This window comes from Callospermophilus lateralis, unplaced genomic scaffold (assembly GCF_048772815.1).
Source record: "Callospermophilus lateralis isolate mCalLat2 unplaced genomic scaffold, mCalLat2.hap1 Scaffold_105, whole genome shotgun sequence".
Taxonomy (NCBI): domain Eukaryota; kingdom Metazoa; phylum Chordata; class Mammalia; order Rodentia; family Sciuridae; genus Callospermophilus; species Callospermophilus lateralis.
The window spans coordinates 765,472-788,107 of NW_027510702.1; positions in this window are offsets into that span (position 1 = coordinate 765,472).

The window sequence follows — 22,636 nt, forward strand, 5'->3', positions numbered from 1 at the left end:
AGAGTGCTGACTTCCAATGCATGTTACAAAGCATCTGATGGGCTGACAGATGGAGGAAAGCTCTTCTCATTCTTACAAAGTGCCCAAGTCTCCCCAGCATGCTACCAAGCATGCGGCAGGCCTCACCCATTGGATTCGTAATTTAATGGAGAGCTAGTCAAAAGAAACAGCTCTCAACTGGGATTCACAGGCTTTTAAGCACTGAAATTGTTATGTTCCCTTGCAATTTTAATGTTCCAAATGCATCTCTGCTCTGCTGCCCAGCCCTCCAACTGGAGAAAACACAAACAAGAGAAAAAAAACACACATTTCTCTTTGACATGAACTTCAGTTCATTTGATCTATTTATTAAACAGCTGCTGGGGAACTATCATATTTTTTATTCTATAGACGACATTAGTTTTACAATGATCAGGAAGGGGAAAATGCATGTTTCTTTTAGGATAGAAATGGTGATGAACACTCCGATGGTAATAATGGTATAGTGTTAAGTATGCAGACTAACTTACACCATCTGGGTGGTAAAGGACAGCCTCTCAGTCCCAGTCAATTATTCAGCATGTCTTAACCTAAGTGAAGGGGCATTTAGGTTGAGACCTGCTGAATAATAAACTGTATCACATGGAAAAGAGGCTTCAAGACAAAATGAATGGCATGTGGGAAATCCTGGGTGGAATGCACTTAAGGTACTGAAATGAAGAATGAGCATGGCTACAACACAATGTGTAAGTAAAGGAGAGGTGGGGTCTGAGGTGTGCAGGTTCAAAAATGGTCAGATCAAATAGGACTTTTAAGAATTTGGATTTCATCAAAGGCACAACGTGATCCATTAAAAGATATAAAAAAGAGGAATAATATGAACTGAGCCATTTTTAAAAGCCACAGGCTGACCATGTGGAGAAAGTACAAGAATAGAAAAAAAGGAAACAAGCACAGAAGAAAGTAAATATGGCAAGGTGATACAACAGAAATGGAGATAGATGGTAGGGGGTAGCTAGAAAATAGATAGAAATAGATAAATAATAAATAATGGGAGAAAGAAAGAGAGGGGGCAGGGAGGGAGGGATGGATAGAGGGAGGGAAGAGAAGTAATTTAAAAAAATTTTTCCAACTCCCCGAAAATCTACTCCACAATGATAGGCAAGAAAGAAAATTATTTTAATATTGAATAAGCATCAAACCAAAATGTGATCACAGGCAATCTGCTAAAAAAATGTAAACACAGAAAAAAAGTTTTGTACTTTTATGTAGCCAATTCAACATAAATTATTACATATATACTATTAAGATTTAAAAAAAATGACAGCAGAATGCATTATTACATGTATACAGCACAATTTTTCATATCTCTGGTTGTGTATAAAGTATGTTGGCTACCAATTCGTGTCTTCACACATGTACTTTGGATAATAATGTCTATCACATTCCACCATCCTTGCTAATCCCCTGCCCCCTCCCTTTTCCTCCCACCTCTCTGTCCTATCTAGAATTCATCTATTCCTCCCATGCTTCCCCTCATACCCCACTATAAGTCAGCCTCCTTACATCTCATAGAGATAGAATTTATAATTGCAAGTTTTCTAACATAAATGCCCTAAGAAAGGGGACGAGAGTAGTGTTTTCCTTTAATTTCAGCAGAGAGAATTAAATTTCTCATTTTTAATCTGTATTTGCCCTTAAAATAGAGGGACAGATTTCTGATTAACACACATGAGTTAGATGAGAGGATTGAAAAGGAGGAGGTAAAATGATGATCAGGAACTGGAGTGAAGATGTGAGTCACACTGAAAAGAAAATGGCTCTCTCTTTTCTAAAAGATCTGAAGTGTGCGTGTCTGCTGGTTTGTGGTGAATGTTCCACAGGAATGTGTTGAAAATCAAGTTAAGAATATGCAAACTCCTCAGGAAACTAATTTCATGAAGTTGTTCCCCAAAGCATTTGAAACAAGAAAGGAAGAAAAAGGAAAAAAAACAACATGCTCAACTAGGTATTTATGCCATCAGCCAGCCCCCTAGCAGAGCAGCCACACATTCGAGAGATCTGGGCACATCCATAGACTCATCGCTAAGCAGGCAAAAGAGCTGCTCTGGTGGTTATTAAACAAATTTCTCTCAGCAACAAACCCACTCCTCCACAATCTGTGTTATGAGGCTGGGGCCAGGACTTGGCAGACTTCATTGTTCCTTTGGCTGTGGCCTCCTCTGTCACCATAAAGGCATTGGAGGGGACTGGAAGGCTGGAGGAACAGGAACAAACATCTTGCTTTGCTTCCTGTCAAATTGCTCCAGCAATGGCCATTCAGGGGCAGTTAATTCCAATGTTCAGCCTTTTCCCATGAACCCCAGTGAGGCTCACTGCGTCTCCTCACTTTACAGCAAAAGACAGTGACACCTCCCAGAGGTCTGCACCCTGGCCCCGCAGGGCCCCTTCTTTTTGTTCCCCAGTCCTGTGGGTGACAGTTGTTGGCTTCAGTTACTTATGGCAAGAATCCCCTCTGCGTCCTTTCTTTGCCTTATTAGTACTCCAACACTTCGTCAATTTCCTACCTTGTAACTTCTCTTCATCAAAAATATCTAGTGTGGGTTTTGTTTTTCTGACTGAAAAAGCACATGATTGAAGACTTCAATTAGTCATAGAAGTGACAGAATATCCTTAGACTCTGTTTTCAAAAGTTTAAGCTGGGTGGATCTCATCTCAAAAAAGTAAGAAACAAATATTTAAGTACTTGGGAAAAACTCAGCTTGAATAATTTCTAATTAATAAATGTTTGTTTCTACTGTTGCCTTGTTTTTTTTTTAACTTTTTATTCATTTGTGTGTGTGCCTCTATGTGTGTGTGTCTGTGTGTGTGTGTGTGTGTGTGTGTGTGTGTGTGTGTCTGTGTGAGCGTGCACACATGTGCATGCCTCTATGTGGTGCTGGGGATAGAACCCAAGCCTCACTGCATGTTGGGCAGATGCTGTACCATTGGCCACATCCCCAACCCTTATTTTCAGTTCTTTAAGTAAATTTAGAAGCTATAATCCAATGGAAATCAGAAGCTTACTTCAGAGTCATCAAACCTGGGGAAGGTGAGGCAGGGAGATGCAGTTTTCCACCCAGAAATCCTAGGAAAAGCATTACCAAAAGCTTAAGTTTTGGGGACAGTGATGTTGAAAAGCTCATACCATCTGTGCAGGTGAAGCTTTGAGTGTTGACTAGATTTGTTGCCTACCCTCAAACATCCACCCTAATGGAAGCCCAAGAACAGATTCCCTGAGTTTTGACAAGAATCACTGCCATCCATGTCATTTTTAGCCACAACTGACTTTCCAATGTATAATACAGGGTAAAACAGAGAAAGAAAAGGTGAATAATGCTATAATTTCATTTTGTCCTAAATAGGGCCTATCTCATTGAATGTTGTGAGAGTTTATTTGGTGGAGTCCTTTGGGTGGATAAGAACTTTTTACCATCAGCTGTTCCTTTACCTGAGACAGTTGCCATTCCATGAGCTCAGCTTCAGCTCTAACAAGAGTAATTATAATTATAATAGCAATAATATTGTTTCAGTTTTAGTGAGTCTTTTAGTATGATCTAAACATTATACAGTTTAGCTCATTTATTACTTTACACAGTGTAGTGAGGTAGTAACCCATTTCACAAATGAAGAAAATGAGGTTTTGAAAGGTTACACAGTACACAATCAGGATTTAAAGTTAAGTCTAAACTGCTGCTCACATTTTTTCTAAAGTTCTTTAGTCTTCATGGACTTAGCAGGCAGGCCTCCTCCTGCCTGGGGACTTCTGTAGACGCTGTTCTCCCTATGTCCCATGGAATCATGGCCCCTGTGTTTTCTGGTCTATACCAGAAAACTGAAATCTGTATGGGAAGATCTGACCCACTATTGCCTCCCTTCCATCTTATGCAAAACATGGCACATAGCAGTCATGGAAAAATATGTGATGGATGAATCCATTATACATTTTAAACATTGCCTCCACAGTTACTTATCTCATCACTTTAAGCATTTTATTTCCCCCATGTTATTCAACTATGGCTAATTCAAACTTCAAAAGAATCATTTAGGACTATAGGACATTCAAATTCTCCATTCAGGAAGGAGAAAGGCACTGCATGAAACTAAAGATTTAAACATTGTGTTTAGGAGATCATGACATGTTTGGTTCCAAGACGTTCCATGCCTTTAACTTTTCCAGTGAAAATGGAGAAGGAGCATACTATGACTGTTGTTTAACATGTGAAGAATATGAAATATGAAGAAATTACTTTGCAAACTTCTCAGCCCTGGCTCGCAATTAAACAGCAAGAAAGAGGATGTGCTTCCATGACTAGAACTTAGGGTTTAGAGATGATTGCCTTGATTAAAATAATCCCTGGTTCTCTTCCTCCCACTAGCTGTGTGATCTTGGGAACATTACTAAACTCTTCCATACCTCAGAGTCTTCAGCTCTACAGTTGCAGTGTTACAATAACAGACCTTAACAATTCTTATAGCTTGTTGACTAAATAGATTAGTATATATAAAGCAATTATTGCCTGGCACATTAACAGTGCTTATTTACTAGAAAAGATAACAAAACAGCTCATTAGTATCTAATACAAATATCATTAATATACTTTGTGACTAAAAGAAGAGACACCTTTTGGAATTAAACCAACATTTGAGAAATATAGCAATTTTGTGTTCTCAGAATGTATCTATAAACTCCCTGGGCCTTTTTCCTCTATAAAATGCAGATGATAATACTTACATTGAAGTATAGTGGACCTTAGAAATAAAGTAATTAAACAATAAGGCTAGGATTTAGGAGGTGCTTGATAAGCTGCAGCTATTATTAGCAAAGATAAACTTCTCAGCTATCTGAGAAGAATATGTGGTACCTGTGGGAACAGAAGGGAAGATCAGATGCAGTCATTGGACACAGTGGCACAGTCAGCATTGAAGGTCACTTCTGAGCTGAACAAGTGGATTGGATAGGGCACTTAACACACAGTGGAATAAAAGCCATGTGAATGAGAAAGGCAGAACCTTCATCCCACAACCTTCATCATCCACAGTCCCTAGCACTAATCACCAAGCAAGAGAAAAAGGAGAACTCTGCAAAGCAGACCAGCAGTGAGACACAGGAGGAAGATCCAGGATTGATGGTGGCAACAGAACTAGAGGGAAGAAAGTGTTGAGAATACAGGAGTGGTCTGGCTGGTGATGGCCAAAGTTGCAGGTTAGAGAAGACAAGCCACAGTGGAGTCTCTGCTGAAATTTGCATTATGAACGTCACAGTGACCTTGGTGAGAACAGGTTCCAACTAGGGTTTGCTCAGGGTCACTACATAATTTGTGGGACTAAGTGCAAAATGATATATAAACAACCAAAGATGGAAACATCACCCCTTTTCAAACTCCAATCCACAGTGTACTGGCAACCCCCAAGGAATTGCTATCTTCATGTTTGGATGTACTAGGTACCTGCAGTCATAGTTAGCCAGGGGCCCCAGCTGATTCAAATTCCCACTCCAACTCACCTAGGTGCTCCCAGTACAAGATAAAAAGGCTGCTGCCTTACCCCTTCTTTGTGCTCCTGCACAGATGACCATTAGAAGTAGGAGAGAGCAACAAATGCAGCACCTCTTTTTCTGAATCGCCACCCACCCACCCACACACACACAAACAACCTTGACACTGCCAGGGACAGAGGGTAACTAGGCAGAGACAGAGGACCATCTGCAGTCATTGAAGACTGAGTACAAAGTACCAAGATCTTACAAGTCAACTGTCAGAAAATTTTGCTGGAGGAAAAGTTTGGATAGAAAAATATTTGGAAGTAAGGCAAAGGGAGAGTGTTTAAATTCATTTTGGTAATGCTGATTTAATATGAGAAAGAATAAGGTAGATTTTCATGCTTCAATGAAGACAGTCCTAGTAAGAATGATGCTGCCGAGACAGTAGAAAGTGATGGAAATGGATGTAGTTCCCAAGGAGGCAGGAGGACAAGGAAAGAACACAGAATCCAGGTGGTGGACTGGCTTCAGTTACAGACTTTAAAGTCATCAGTGGAAATTCCAGTAGATGAAAATAGAACTTCTCAGCCTGAGAGAAAGGGAGAGTGAGAGAAAGAACTGCCTCAGAGCTGATGGAGGAGACAGAAACAGGGGCACCAATATTTGCATTTGGTAAGAACACTCAAATGTAACCATATTAAAACACTGGCAAAGATAAAATGTAGTACTGGTCTGGACCAAAGTCCCATGGGGACTTAACCTGATTTAATAGTCAATTAAGACACATTCTAAGCATGGCAGTAGACTTTATTTCTGTTGATATTGTCTCCCTCAGTGTTCTACTCATAAAAGCAGTTCCAATTATTTTCCAATAATTTCCCCTCCAACTAAGTACACTTCCTGCCAACTTCTGAAATGCAGTTTCTGGTGCCCTAGCCGTAAAGTTGAACACCATTCGCTGCTCATTTAAAGGAAGCAAATTATTGTGGAGACCGAGTACACAGGGAAATCAAATGTCAGTTTCTAAATGATCACAGTAACTTGCAAAGGTTACTGCTTGTCTTAATGGAATAACCATGGCTTCTAATCGGATAGCCCCGTCCTCAAGTTCCTCTGCTCTATTCCAATAAATATCAAACTCTGACAGCAACAACTCTGTTCTGATACTCCAAATGCTATCGCAGGGAGTACTTGTTAATGCTGCTACTGAGGAGCCCTGGAAGGATGTCTCACTCCTTACAAAATTCATCTCTCAGTAAGAGGGTTCTTCTTTTTCACCCACCCATTCCCTTCCTCTCTCCCTTTCTCTCACTCCCCCTTTCTCTCAGGCTCTGTCCTTTAGTCTTCTTGTTTTTGACCCCCTTATTCTTTCTCTGATACTAGGAACCTTCATTGCAGTCTAGAAAACCTAATGTTTATTACTATTTTAAGGTACTCTTTAGTTCATTATCTGAAATTTCTCTAATTTTTAATAAAGGAAAAGTTTTAAATGGATCGAACAAAGGACAGCTATTTGTGTAAGTGATTATGTTCTATTTGCTAACACAGATAATTACTCTTCTTTCTATTCATTTTGTAAGACAGTAGTGAAAATAGAAAATACTTGTAAAAGCTAGTCTCTGTGTTTGGCAATATCATTTACCTTCTTTAAAATTAAAGCCTTTTCCCTCTAAATGTATGTGACATTAGCATATCAAAATTTTAAACAATTTTTTAAATGACTTCATATTGGATAACCCAAAAAAATCTATGAGAAAGTTAAGTTTCTCTTCCTTTCCAGTCCTGAGGTAGATGTCTATGATTACTGCCTTAAACATACAAATGCAATCCATTCAGAATCCCTTTCTTCTTGTTGTAATTTAGTTGACTGTTAGAGATTAAAAAAAAAAAAAACCTTAAAGAATGTGTTGAAACTCTACATTTTAATATACCTGAAAATTTTTTGTGAATGTACTTAGTTTTTTACCAAAGCCCAATTTTCTAGTCATTTAGTCTGAGCATCAATAAAGCATAGTTAGACTAAAAAAAGAAGGGCACACCGTAACCAAAAATATCCCATTCATCAGCAGCATGGGTAACATGAAGCTCAACAACAAACAGCAAAATTCTCAGTCAGCACAAGGAAGAGAAAACAAAGTGTCTCAAAATTACCTCACAATAAAGAAAAAAAAACATCTAATTTAAGAATTTTCTCTATTATATTTCCCTCATTTTCACAGTTGCAATTTGCCAAAAGCTAAGTAAACTTAAAATTGTATCTTGATCTTTTCTCATTGTCTTTGAAACTAGGTGAATTTAATTAATATCTATTTCTTTAATTTTTTTGTTTTAATTAGTTATACATTGCAGTAGAATGCATTTTTATGCACTTGGATATATCATACATAGATGGGATGTAATTTCTCATTTTTCTGAGTGCACATGTTGCAGAATCATATTGGTCATGTAGAAACATATATACGTAAAGTAATAATGTCTGTTTCATTCTACTCTCTTTCCTATACCCACATCCACTCCACTCCCCTTCCTCTACCTAATCTAAGGAAACACTATTCTTTCCTAGTGTCTCTTGCCTTATTCTGAATTAGCATCTGCATATTAGAGAAAACATTAGGCCTTTGGTTTTGTGGGATTTGCTTATTTCACTTAGCATGATATTCTCCAACTCCAACCATTTATTGGCAAATGTCATAATTTCACTCTTCTTTAAAGCTGAGTAATATTCCATTGAGTATATATACCACATTTCCCAAGGGACTTAAAATCAGCATACTATAGTGACACAGCCATATCAATGTTTATAGCAGCTCAATTCACAATAGCTAGACTATGGAACCAAGCTAGGTGTCCCTCAATATCTATTATTGATTCAAGATTTAATCTTATTCAAAAGAGGGAAAAACAATTAGCAAATGCTGGAATTGTGCTTATATTTAAGTTGTATGTTTGAGTAATTGCAGTATTTCTTTTTTTTCAAGGAGAGAGAGTTTTTTTTTATGTAGATGGATACAACACAATGCCTTTATTTTTATGTGGTGCTGAGATTCGAACCTGGGTCCCGCCCATGCTAAGCGAGTGCTCTACCGCTGAGCCACAATCCCAGCTCCAATTGCAGTATTTCTCCCAGCTCCAATTGCAGTATTTCTAATAGCTATCACAAAGCCAATTATCCTGATTGTAACTATTAGTTAGTGAAAATATATTTACATTTCACAAGTATGTTAAGAGTTTCATAAGTCTTAATTTTCAGAGTAATATCTAATTATCCATTTACTAATTAGCATTTAAAGGCAATTTGCATTTGATTGCTACTGGCAAACAAATGTTATCATTTAGTTACATATATTATATGTAGCTATTATTATACCTATTCCAAGAAAAACTTAAATATATCTAAATTTCTAGATGCATATTGTCTATATTTACTTTTGAATTTTGGGCTCCAATAATAGATCCCAAAGGGTTCCTTGCTGATTAGCACTGGAAACTATAGCCTAACACATAGAGATAGATAAATACACCATATAGACAAAAAATGCACTAAAAAAAGTATAAAGGAAATTAACATAAAGTGAGAGAACATTCTAGGTGGTTATTGTAGGTATGGGGAAAACAGAACATACTCTAACCTAACAAAGAATGCTGAAGATTGTGAAATATTATATGCTTAGATACATTGTCAGGGGTGAGCAGAGATCATACTAATAATTATAAAAACTGTGCATCAAAATAAGCTCAGTATAATTAGTAATCAAATTTAATATCTTCCAACTGTTACTAAAAGTAGGATAATGTATAATAACTATAATTTTAATTACATAGCTAAAAATAATTCCAGAGCTAAAAATACAACATAACTTTGCAGCAACTTGCTGGTTATCTGCATATATTCAATATATTTGTTTGCACTATAATAAAATCAGCCAAATCTACATTTATGAATTGGTATTCACTTGTATCTTAATTTCTTTTCCATTTTTTCCCTCTTTGTTTGTTTGTTTGTTTTTGGCAACATGAAGAATATTTGACCTAGATGAAAGTAAAGCATCCTTTCATTATTTCCTATAGAAGTCTATACAACCTGTTTATAAGAAGAACACTGCTGCTTAACTCTGGGTTTTAGAGTAGCAAAAATAAATTGCCAGACCACCAAGTGATCTCCCTTTTTGGTTCTGATTGGTTTCTCAAGTTCCCATATATATAAAATTTTATATGTATAATTCTTATATAATATATATGAATGTATATTTTATCATGTTATACAAATATATAATAATTAGAGATTTTAGTTGAGAAAGTTTTTGAAAATAAAAACTTTAGTGAAACTTTTTGTTGTCATACTTTTCATTTCTACCATTTATCATTTATCTCTTCAGCCTGGAAAAGAGCTACTAACAAAAGTGCTCTACATCTTTATACCATTTTTCCCCATTATTTCTAAACAATACTATCTCCACAGAAAATCAACATAAGCTAGGTGGGTCCTAACAAAACAGTATATATATTCTGATCGGCTAATGCCCAAAGAGTGCTGTAAAAGATATGACAAGGTACACATACTTTAGGTAAAGATAGGATCTGAAAGAGCTAAATTCCAATTATGTAGGTGATTCAACCATCTGCCTTTGAAACAGCCACATAATCTGGAATACTTTGCCTATGAAGTCCTTTGTTTAAAGGGGAGCTATCTACTTTCTTAAAATTATGGCCACTGTGCACAAAATCTGCCAAACTATGTTATATTAAATTAAAATTATGTTCATATTGGTTTTTAATATTTGTAAATCATTCTCTGATATTTTGGTTATTTTTATGTACTAATTTAATTTGGAACATTTCCACTATGACCATCTTTGGGGGAAGAAAAGTGAAACTTGATTAGGTAATCATTTTAGAAACACTACTTTTAAATACATTTCATGGATTTGTGCAGAACTATTCACAATCTTAAAAGCATAAAAAGAACTTGAAGTATTACTTTTATAACTATACTGAATGTAAGAGAAAATTCTCCCACTCTTTTCTGCATAATGAGCATAGCTTTTTTAGATGGATTCCAAGTGCTAAAAATAAAAAAAAAAGTTGAAACTAGAGTTCAGGTTATATCAGTGAATTCTGCACATAGCTGTACTACAGAACTTAAGTTATAATTCTGTCCAAATGTTATTTCCCATAAATTGTGAGCTCTTTAAATTCAGGTAAGACACCATGCCTTCCCCATAGTACATGTTTAATAAATGTAAAATGAATAAATGAATCAAAGAGTATTTCCTGTGAACAAAGCTTTCCAGGATTTATAACCACATCCTAGAGCAAACCCAGAATAGTCAAGGAGGGGATGTCTTAGATCCAGAACTTTTCTTTAAAATTGTTTCATTTATGATAGTTGAAACACACAAGCATAAATATCAATAGTTCTTAGGTAAAGTTGATATAAAAATCAGATTCAGATTCTGCATATCTCTTGTAGGGTTTCAGTATTACCAAATTTAATAACCACAGTTCATGTGATATGATTGCATGATCACCGAAAGACTGTCTTAGCAGGAATAGCTTCTCTGAATACCTACTTCATTTCCACTGGAGGAAGTCTTCTCTTTGAAATGCAAAAATTGAACATTAACGACAGAATAAAAATTGAATCATTTTATAAATTAACATAATTCTGTGCAAGACATAGCAGTCACTCTCTCTTGCACAGAATGGTGATTATAATAAATAATAAGACATTGCACATTTCAAAATTTCTTAAAGAATAGACTTTAGATGTTTGTACCCCTCCAAAAATACAGAAGCATATAAAGTTGTGGTTTTGCTAATTAAAATATTATAGATTGTAAACATATATCAAAGCACCACATTTACCCCAGAAATACATACAATCATTGTCAAGATCATATTTATAGAAAATTAACATGAATTATTTTAGTCGATCACTTTATATGAAAGAGCTCTAGATAACTGGTCAGGTGACAAAAGAGCCAGAAAAGAAGTTGAATGGAAAACTACAGATAAATATAGAAAACAATTTTACTGAACACCTAAATTATCCTAATTTCTTTATTCCTCTCTGCTACTAAAACTAAACAATGCTAATCTAAAGAAAGCAAATTGACCAAGCCAGTGAAGTTTCCTGATTTGCTCCACTTTACCATATTAAAATATTGATTTAAGCACCAGGAACAATCTATGATTTGACCAGGATATAGTAGAGGAAGATGGAAACTGTAAATGTTGATGGCTCTATTTCATGTTTTAATGTGATTCTATCTGGCTGATTAATTGTGCCATTTCCCTTTATATCCATTCATTCCACGAATATTAATATAATATCTATTGTGTATGAGGCATATCCTAGTTGCTACCAGGAATTTGTAGTTGCTACAAATGGGGCAGAACTTCCTGCCTGTAATGTACCATCTGTGAAAGAGAGAGAAGTATGCATGTTAATAATTAGAACACACAGAAGGATTCATAAATGGAAATTCTGAAAAAGGAGCATTTGATTCCTTTTGGAAGTATATGGAGTTTACATAAACAAAACAAACACTCATGGAACAGAGACACACCAGGCTAACAATCAACATGAAAATGAAAAGTGAAGGGGTGTAACTAAGGAATATTTGAATGGTTCTGCATGTGTCTGCAAATTTGCAGCCTGTTGAACAACCCTAGAAGTTGACAGCATTCTGTCAAATTCACACACTTAAAAACATTTCTTAAAAAGTAGCCACCCCAGGCTGGGGATGTGGCTCAAGCGATAGCGCAATAGCCTGGCATGCATGCGGCCCGGGTTCGATCCTCAGCACCACATACAAACAAATATATTGTGCCTGCCGATAGCTAAAAAATAAATATTAAAATTCTCTCTACCTCTCTCTACTTCTATCTCTCTTTAAAAAAAAGTAGCCACCCCTAGTCCAACCTTTGTTAGGTGTTAATTTATAGACAAGACTTGGCACCTTTCTTTATCAATTTGATTCAGATTTTTAATATTACATTTATTTGATGCAAACATCAAATGATCTCTTTTATTTAAAAAATGTCATTTTAAAAAAACTGAGTGACTTCATCCAAATATAACAGTGAGTGTTTTTTTATTGGCTAACTCATTAATATTTGAGTTAGCATGTCAAAGATTTGTGATTTCATAAGTTATATTTTGAAATATCTGGTTGCCAAATTTTAAAAACACTAATGAGTTATTTATTCAATCATGGGAAAAGAGATTTTAAAAAATTCCAGAAGATTTCAGAATGGACTGGTTTCTTATTCCTTGTTAATCATTAGTCTGAGGCAATTCTATTTTTATTTTCTTTCTGCCACAGCATCATTTTTATTCATTCATAAGTGTGTTTAGTTTATACCAGGGTAGGATTTGCCAACTGCTTGCAAAAGGTTTACACCTTGCTGTACAAATTCAACACCAAAGACTATGTGTTCTACTCTGTATGACATTCTGCCCCTTTCAGAGATTCTGCTTTGCAATTCCATTGCCTTTTATGAACAGGGAGGATGTTGACAATCACAAATCCATTTTTTTCCAATCGTAAGATACCAGTCTTACATGTCAAGTGCTGTTTCACTCCCAGAAGAAACCGACAACTAAAAATCTCTTTGCATTGCAAAAGCTACCTTCTGCTTTCATTATCTAGCAGTGTTATTACAGATTTCAACTTAATGTCAGACTTTGATGTTTCCTGGAATATCTTCTCTATTTCAAGAGTGTAATTTTTTCTTTCTTAACAAAGTCTGGCAAGACAAGTGGGACCCTGACTCTCACTCCAATTCCAACTGCTGACTGCCTAGCTCATATTAAAAACCAATGTGCTTTTTATTTTCTTTGACTTAACAACTAAAATTAAAATTCAAGAATATATCCCTATTTAATTAAGGAAAAAAAATAAAGCTCCCAAGAGACAAACTTATCAAATTTAATGAAATTGGAATTCTCATGTCATTAGTAAATAATGAAGCTCTTATAGTAAAAAATTAGAAACATTGATTATGTTAAATGTTTTTGCTACTAAACTCTCAGGGGACAAGTAGAAATGTAGCTTACTACATTTTCTCACAATCATATCAGGAAAATGAATAGGTAGTTGAATGTCTTTCTCATCTCCAGGAAAAGACTGACATGAAGACGATACCTGAATGGCTTCCCAAGTTCAGAGGTCCAGAAAGAATCCCAAGTGCTGCTCTATCCTCAGACTGACACATTTCAGAGCCAGTTTTCCCTTTCTTTCATGCAAAGTAGCAATCAGAACAGTTCTCTTCTAAGTATTCAATTAAAGGTTTGCCTAATAGTTACAAACACTTTTTAGCCTTTACTAGTAAAAATACCACATACTCTTCCTAAGACAAAAACATTATCCTCACCAAATGGATTGGGAAAACTGGCAGTGATTTGACTGCATCTCCAATCTTTCCCCTATTAAAATTTTAAGCATATTAATCTGTTATCAAAGCAAAAACAAAGTAGTGATAATTCTGAGGCCTTTGCAGTGATGGAGAAGAGTACTAAATCCCCTGAAGGACATTTGATGTTTACCAGTAGTTCTTGGATGAAGAACTTAGAATCTCTGTCAGAATCAGAGCCAGAATATAATTTTAATATATTTAGACAAAAATAAAAACTGAATATAAAAACTACTATAGAAGTAGTAACATGTTTAGTTAGGTAGGACTCTGCATGCTCTTACCTGTGGATTGTGTGTGCTAATAGATTCCAAAGACAAACATAAAAATATGTTTGGGTTGTATTATAGTTAAAATAGAAATATTCAAGTAAAAGAGAAGGTCTCTTGAGCTTGTCAGACAGAGAAAAAAATTCAAGTAAAAAAGAAGGTCTCTCAAGCTAGTCAGACAGAGGAAAACATTCAAGTAAAAGAGAAGGTCTCTCGAACTAGTCAGACAGAGGAAAAGATTCAAGTAAAAGAGAAGGCCTCTCAAGATAGTCAGACAGAGAAATAAAGTGTAAAGCAGAAAAAGCAATCAGGGGGAAAGTTACAAAAGGAGACTGCTACTAACACCTTTCCATCACCAGAGGGCTTAAGTGTCCAACCAACAGCACCACCTCTACAGGAGACTGCTACTAACACCTTTCTATCACCAGAGGGCTTAAGTTTCCAACCAACAGCACCACCTCTACAGGAGACTGCTACTAACACCTTTCTATCACCAGAGGACGTAAGTGTCCAACTGACAAGGCCACCTCCATATGCTGGGAGGCCCCCAACCCCCGCAGTTGATAGTTTGGATCCTGAGACAGGATCTCAAGTATTAACATGCCCTGTATTTGAGGTAGGAGGGCAGCAAATTTACCACACTTTACATTTCAAAACAGTGAAGCAGCTAAAAGAAGCTGTAACAACCTATGGTCCTCAAGCACCCTTCACTGTAAGCATGGTCGAATCCATTACCAACTTGAACATGATGCCAGCAGATTGGGCTAATATGTGTAAAGCTGTGCTAAATGGAGGACAATACCTGTTATGGAAGGTTGCCAATGATTAATTTTGCAAGGAGATGGCTAGGCAAAATGCAGCAGCTGGTTATTCTCAGTAGGAAAAGGACCTTATGAGGATCAGCAGCAACAAATTGCATATGATCCTGGTATATATTCACAAATTGCTATAGTTGCAGTTAAGGCATGGAAGACTTTACAAGGACATGGAGGTTTACAAGGTCAATTATCTAAGATAATACAAGGAGCTAATGAATCTTACGCTGAATTTGTAGATAGGCTTATTCAAACAGCTACCAGAATTTTTGGGAATATAGAACAAGCAATGCCATTAATAAAACAACTGGCTTATGACCAAGTGAATCATTGGTGCAGAGACATAATTAGACCATGGAAACATGAAGATTTAAACACCTATATTAAATTATGTAGAGACATTAATGAACAAGTGCAAGTCATGGCAACTGCAGTAAAACAGGCTTTAGATCCCAGAGACATTAATGAACTAGGGCAAATTGTGGCAGCTTGAGTAAAACAGGCTTTAGATGCCAAGCCAAGAACATGCTACAATTGTGAACAAACAGAACATTTTAAAAGGAATTGCCCCATAGGAGGAGGGTTTAACAAAACTAGGTATCAAAGGAGTAGAATACCGGGTATTTGGCCACGATGCCGCAGAGGGAGACATTGGGCTAATGAATGCCGTTCTCAAACCACCATAGAGGGTACTCCATTATCAAAAAACGAACAAGGACCAAGTGTTTATCCACGATATCATGGAGAAAGGCATCGGGCTCCATTGCCAAAAAATGGACAAGGGGGCCCAATGCTGCAGGGCCCAAAACCACAAATATACAGAGCACTGGAGGAACCCAGCAACCCCATCAGGGTAGTGCCCAGGACACATTGTCCATCAGCTCCCCCATCAGACAAACCAGAGGGAGCGCAGGGTTGGACATCTGTGCCTCCACCAGAGCAGTACTAACTCCAGAGATGGGAGTTCAAATCATTTCCACAGGGGTAAAAGGACCTCTTCCCAAAGGAACAGTAGGCTTATTATTGGGACACAGCTCTTCTACTCTAAAAGGACTTATGATAAGTCCTGGGGTAATTGATCTCGATTATGAAGGTGAAATAAAAATTATAGCCAGTTCTCCAAACGGTATATCTGTAATTTCACCAGGAGATAGAATAGCACAGTTACTAATAATACCAAGCCTACATGATAAATTTTCCAGTCATGCTGTAGAAAGAGGTTCCAAGGGATTAGGCTCCACAGGTGTGGATTGGGCTATGTTGTCTTTAAATTTAGATTCTCGCCCCATGCTAAAACTAAATATTCAAGGACATGAATTCAATGGGCTACTGGATACAGGTGCAGACCTTAGCATCATGTCTCGTCAAGAATGGCCAAAACATTGGCCATTACAACAAGCCACTCAAACGCTTCGAGGCCTAGGAGTGGCAACTAATCCCCATAGAAGTGTAATGGTATTAGATTGGAAGGATCCTGAAGGATGTGAAGGAACTATACAGCCATATGTATTGGATCATCTTCCTATAAATTTATGGGGACGATATGTCCTAGATCAATTAGGTTTGACATTAACAAATAACATCAACCAAAATGCACCCACTATTATGATTAGACAAGGTTTTAGGAAAGGAAAAAGATTAGAAAAACAAAAACAAGGTATAGCAGCACCAATACAAATAGATCAAGGAACAGACAGACATGGGTTGGATTTTCAGAAAGGGCCACTGAGACAATAAAAATTACTTGGAAATCAGAAAGACCAGTATGGGTTCCTCAGTGGCCCCTGACTAAAGAAAAGATACAAGCAGCCCATGATCTGGTCAAACAACAATTAGCAGAAGGACATATACAACCTTCTGTATCTCCCCATAATACTCCCATTTTTGTCATCAAAAAGAAATCTGGTAAATGGAGATTATTGCAAGATTTAAGAGCCATTAATAATGAGATGGTTATTATGGGACCTGCTCAATCAGGGATTCCCCAATTGTCTGCTTTGACAAAAACTTGGTACGTTTTAGTTATAGATATTAAAGATTGTTTTTTTTTTTTCAATTCCAATTCATCCTGAGGATAGTCCACGTTTTGCATTTACTATCCCTGCACTGAATCACGAAGGTCCTGATCAGAGATGTGAATGGAAAATACTCCCTCAAGGGATGGCTAACAGCCCAACTATGTGTCAATTTATGGTAACAAAGCAATCCAGCCACTTAGAAATCAAAATCCTGAACTACAAATAGTTCACTATATGGATGATGTACTATTAGCACACAAAGCTAAAAACACATTGCTAGAATGTTATGCCACACTTACAAACTTATTAAAAAATTATAATCTAGAGATAGCAATAGATAAAGTACAATTAAATTTTCCAATTAATTATTTAGGAATTCTATTATCCTCAACCATGGTCCGTCCACCAAAAATTCAAATACGAGTAGATCAACTCAAATCACTTAATGACTTTCAAAAGTTATTAGGAGACATGAATTGGATAAGGCCTTATCTAGGTATACCAACAAGAGAGTTGGGACCTTTATTTGATATCCTAAAAGGTTCATCAGATCCAAATTCACCCCGAATGTTAATGCCTGAAGCAAGGAAGGCATTAAAAATCATTGAAACATATATGGAAAATATGCATTTGGATAGAATTGATATAAGTTTGCCTTTATTATTTATTGTACTACCAACAAAAAATATTCCTACAGGAGTATTTTGGCAAGAAGGTCCATTATTATGGATACATTTATCTTATTCTCCTAACACTATTCTTACTAGGTATCCTGAGGCTGTAGGACAATTAATACTCAAAGGAATAAAAGCAGCAAAGGGAGTGTTTGGAATTTCTCCCAATAAAATTATTACTCCATGTACTATGAATCAAATTGATGAATTAGCTAATGAGTTAAATACTTGGGCAATAATCATGTGCAAATCTAATGTTTCATTTGATAACCACTTACCATCTAATCCTTTATTGTCTTTTTGGTCATCGCATCCTGTAATTTTTCCAAAAATGACAAGAAAAACACCTATTGGGAATGCTCCAAATATATTCACTGATGGATCAAATAATGGTACAGCAGCAATAGTTACACCTGATCAAACTTTTACATTTTTAGTACCCAAACAATCAGCTCAAAAGGTAGAGCTTAATGCAGTATTACAAGCTTTTGTGATGTTTAAAGATTCTGTATTTAATTTATTTTCTGATAGTCAGTATATAGTTAATGCTATAGTATCCCTTGAAGATGCTGGTAGGATTTCCCCTTCCTCTACTGTTTTCTCTTTGTTTTACACTATACAAAGTCTAATCTGGGACAGAAAAGATCCATTCTTTATAGGACATATCAGGGCACATACAGGATTGCCTGGAGCCCTTAGTTTGGGCAATGATTTAGCAGATAAAACTACACATGACATACATATTTTCTCTACACTAGAAGAAGCTACAAATTTTCATAAAAGGTTCCATGTCAATGCTAATACTTTACAAAAGCATTTTAAAATAACTAAGGAACAAGCTAGACAAATAATAAAACAATGTCAAAATTGTGTGACCTTTTTACCACAAGTTAATCTTGGAGTCAATCCTAGAGGACTGATACCTAACCATATTTGGCAGATGGACGTCACACACTTGCCAGAATTTGGAAAATTGAAATATTTGCATGTTACAGTTGATATTTCTTCTGGATTTTTGATGGGCTCCCTTCATGCCGGAGAAAAAACTAAAGATGTTATAGCTCATTGCTTACAAAATTTTGCCACTGTGGGCGTTCCAAAACAGTTAAAAACAGATAATGCCCCTGGTTATACTTCAACCTCTTTTAAAAAATTTTGCTCATCATTTGGCATTACTCATATGACAGGAATCCCATACAATCCACAGGGACAAGGCATAGTTGAAAGAGCTCATCAAACTATTAAAATGTACTTATTAAAGTAAAAAGAAGGAATTGGGAAGGGGTATATATTCCCCAAAGATAAACTTAAAATAACCGTTTTTACTCTAAACTTTTTAAATTTGGATTCATCAGGGCTTAGTGCTGCGGAAAGGCATATGTGTCCAAAAAATGTACATAAGCCCAAGGTACTTTGGAAGGATATTCTAACATGACAATGGAAAGGTCCTGACCCAGTAATTGTCTGGAGTCGGGGGTCTTTTTGTGTGTTTCCACAGGGAGAACAGCAACCGATTTGGATTCCAGAGAGATTAACTAAGGTCCTGACCCAGTGATTGCCTAGAGTCGGGGGTCTGTGTTTCCACAGGGAGAACAGCAGCTGATTTGGATTCCAGACAGCTTAACTAAAGCGATTTCTACAGACCAAAAAGAAGATGTGATATCCAGAACTCCAGTTTGGTTATTCTTACATCTGCGACAGAACCAGAATGCTTTTTTCAATATCTATTTTATTATTCCCCTTTCCCATATTTTGTTTTTTTGAGCTCATACAGACCTAGGTTAATGTTTTGCTGATCAGTTCTATTTTTTGACTATAGAGTTTTTAAACATTGCAATGGAGATTTCACCTGTAAAAAGTTATAAGGCCTTTACTATTATGTTATGTGTCGTATGTATTATGTGTGCACACTTGTGTTTTGTGTTTGAATGTACGTATGTCCATATGTCATATATGATGAGCGCTCATGAAAAAATTGATCCAAATAATTTTTTTTATTCATGTGATTTAAATGGTTTAATTTAAATTGGGTAAACAGCTGTTGAGGATTGTTTTAAAATGTGAACAAAAAAGGAGGTTAACAGATCTGTTTGTTTACTTTCACCTTTCCTTTTCATTATATTTAATAATTCTCTTAAAGATAATGTAAATTATTAAGAAAATTGTTTTCTTTTAATGCCTTCTGGAATGTTATATAATTTTTCTTTAGCCATTATTGCCAGAATTCCTATCTTCATTCCAGTACATGAAGACAAAGATAAAACCAATCTACAGCTTCTGCAATAGCCATCACTGAACTGCTTGCAGAATTTGCCTGGACTATGTATCACTTATATGCATTGTGAACTCACTTGTATGCATTGTGAACTATCTGTTGGTGCAGCGACTTCTGGTAGTGTTGGGGTATTTATGCTGATGGTGTCATCGGTGGTACAATTTTTCAAAAAGGAGCCATCAGCTGACTTGGTGTATCTTCCTCCCTCTGCTTGTCATGATCGTTCAGCTAAAATTTGGGGGCCAACAGAGGTGAGGCACAGAACCTCACCCCCCCGCTGGTATGAAGACCTCTACACAGGTGTGGCTATATACTGGACTGGTAGTCAGTGACGGGTAAGATCCAATTACTATGGTACCAACCTAAGACAGGAGGATGATGCCTTGAGGTCAGCTCATCTGATAACGGGTAAGGACCATATGTACTATTGGACAACCAAAGGCAGGCACGGTCCCTAAGCCACATGCTTGTTGTTTAAACAGAGAGAGGGAGATGTGGAGAGCCACAGCCGAAGGGGCCCCAGAAAACTTTCAGACTGCCAGCTGATGAGCTGAAGGGGCCCCAGCAAACTTTCAGACTGCCAGCTGATGATTGGCTCACAGCGGCCCCAGCAACATCTAGCTGATTGGTTCCTCTGTGGTGAAGCTCATTGGGCTGTTTCCCTGCCCTTTCAGGCCACGGAACTGCTCATTGGGGGACTTTTTGGCTCCACCCATGCAACCCAGCCAATTGGCCTCAAGAGGAAGAGGATTGTGGGAGGTGTGGAGGCTGGTGGATGGGGAGTGTGGCTTGTGGGAAGCCGGTGGTGGCAGTTGGGCTCTGAGAGTTTTTTCCTGAGGAGCTGTTTTGTTTGGCTTGTGTGGTTCTAAAAATAAAGTTAGTTTCTTTTGACAAGTGGCTCCTGAATTGTGCCCAGCTAGAGTTAAACTAGAGTATAATTGCATGGAAAAGAAAAAAGAAAGCTTATTTCTTTTTAGGATGATTGTATGAGTCTCTGGGATTTTTCTCTGTGCTGGGATGTTTAGAAGGCAGATTGTTAAATGGTAATTGCAAACAAGTGAAATAATTGCACTTAGGAGCCCACATGTATATACCTGCATGCACACATACACACACACACACACACACACACACACACACACACACACACACACTCATACCCTAATCCTCTCCATTCCTTCAATCTGGATTTTAATAACCATATGTGTCTTTTATTAAGTTATTATCTCAGCTAACATGTTCTTTGTCTGAATCATGTCCATTACTCAACAGTTCAAATCCTACTTTTTCTCATATCCATTAATTCAAATAAATCCTTTTCTTGAATTTCTGTTATACTGAATTTGTACCTCTATTTTGATACTAAGCACAATTTTTCCTAAAATATAAAAAAAGCATATGTAGATGTATAATATATGATTTTTTAGCTTCTTAAATTTTAGGGACTATGTGACAATAATGTGATCATAGAAGGTTCTAAGAAATACTACTTATTAATTGCTATTGCTGGGTAGTAATCAGGCAATAATATTTTCCACAAAGGAAGATGAGAGAAAAATAATTTTAAATTTGTTGGTATTTTAACTAATTGACTTATAAATGAGAACTGGAATACAGGTTGGAGAAGAGTGTAGATTAATTCAACATTAGAAATACTGAGAAAACAAAGGGTGGGATAAACTAATTACTTGGACCCAGGGAAAAAAAATTTTTAAAATATTGTCACTGAAGTATAAATCCCATTATTTTTCCTTTACATGTAAGATTGCACTGTAGTCATCTGACAACTTCTTTGCAAATCTTTCTATCAGGTTTTAGTGAGGACATGATGGGCGTCTAAACCTAAAGCTGAGGAGGAAGTCACTGAATACAAGAATGCTTATACTTTTATTCCAAAAAGTAGGTTAAGAAAGATAATTATTTTTCAAATTCCTAAAATCCCATGTCTTAAATTATTAATGGTTACTAAGAGATTACACTAATTTCAACCTCAGGTGTGTTTCAATATTACTCACTCTTGAAGAAAGCCAAGTTCAGTAGGTCTTTTCATGTTGAGCCCCTTCTGATCAAAACACAAAGTTTATTTAACTAAACTCAAAACATAATTTTCTAAAATCAGAAAGTTAGAAACAGATGGATAATTATCTAATTTTAGATAATTTGGCCTTAATTAAAAATATGTTTCTTGGCTGTGATTAATAGGGACAATTTTGTTCATTTCAAAAATGAAAATCACATAGTCACAAAATGATCAGGGAAAAAAACAAGCATTATTATGCCACAACAAATCATCATAACACATTCAATATTAAAACAATTTAGAATTTTAAGAACCTAGGTTACTTGTTTAGGAACACAGGAGAATTTCAATCTTTTTTGTAAATCTAACTCAGGGTCTAAATATTCTAGGAGAAAGTATGTAATTGGGTTCTAAGTAACATGCACCAGTCTCATGGAACTCCAGTTGAATGTACAAGTCCTCCACACCAAGAAAATCATCCATCCTGCTACTGAGAGGTATGTTTTAACAACCTACAATAGAAATAAACAGGAATTTTTATGTCTTTAAAAAAATATTTACCCAGACTGGCAAACCATTGTGTTATAAATAGAGCCATCTGCACATAACTAATATATTTCTTTTCTCTAACTCCAATACTTGTGTCT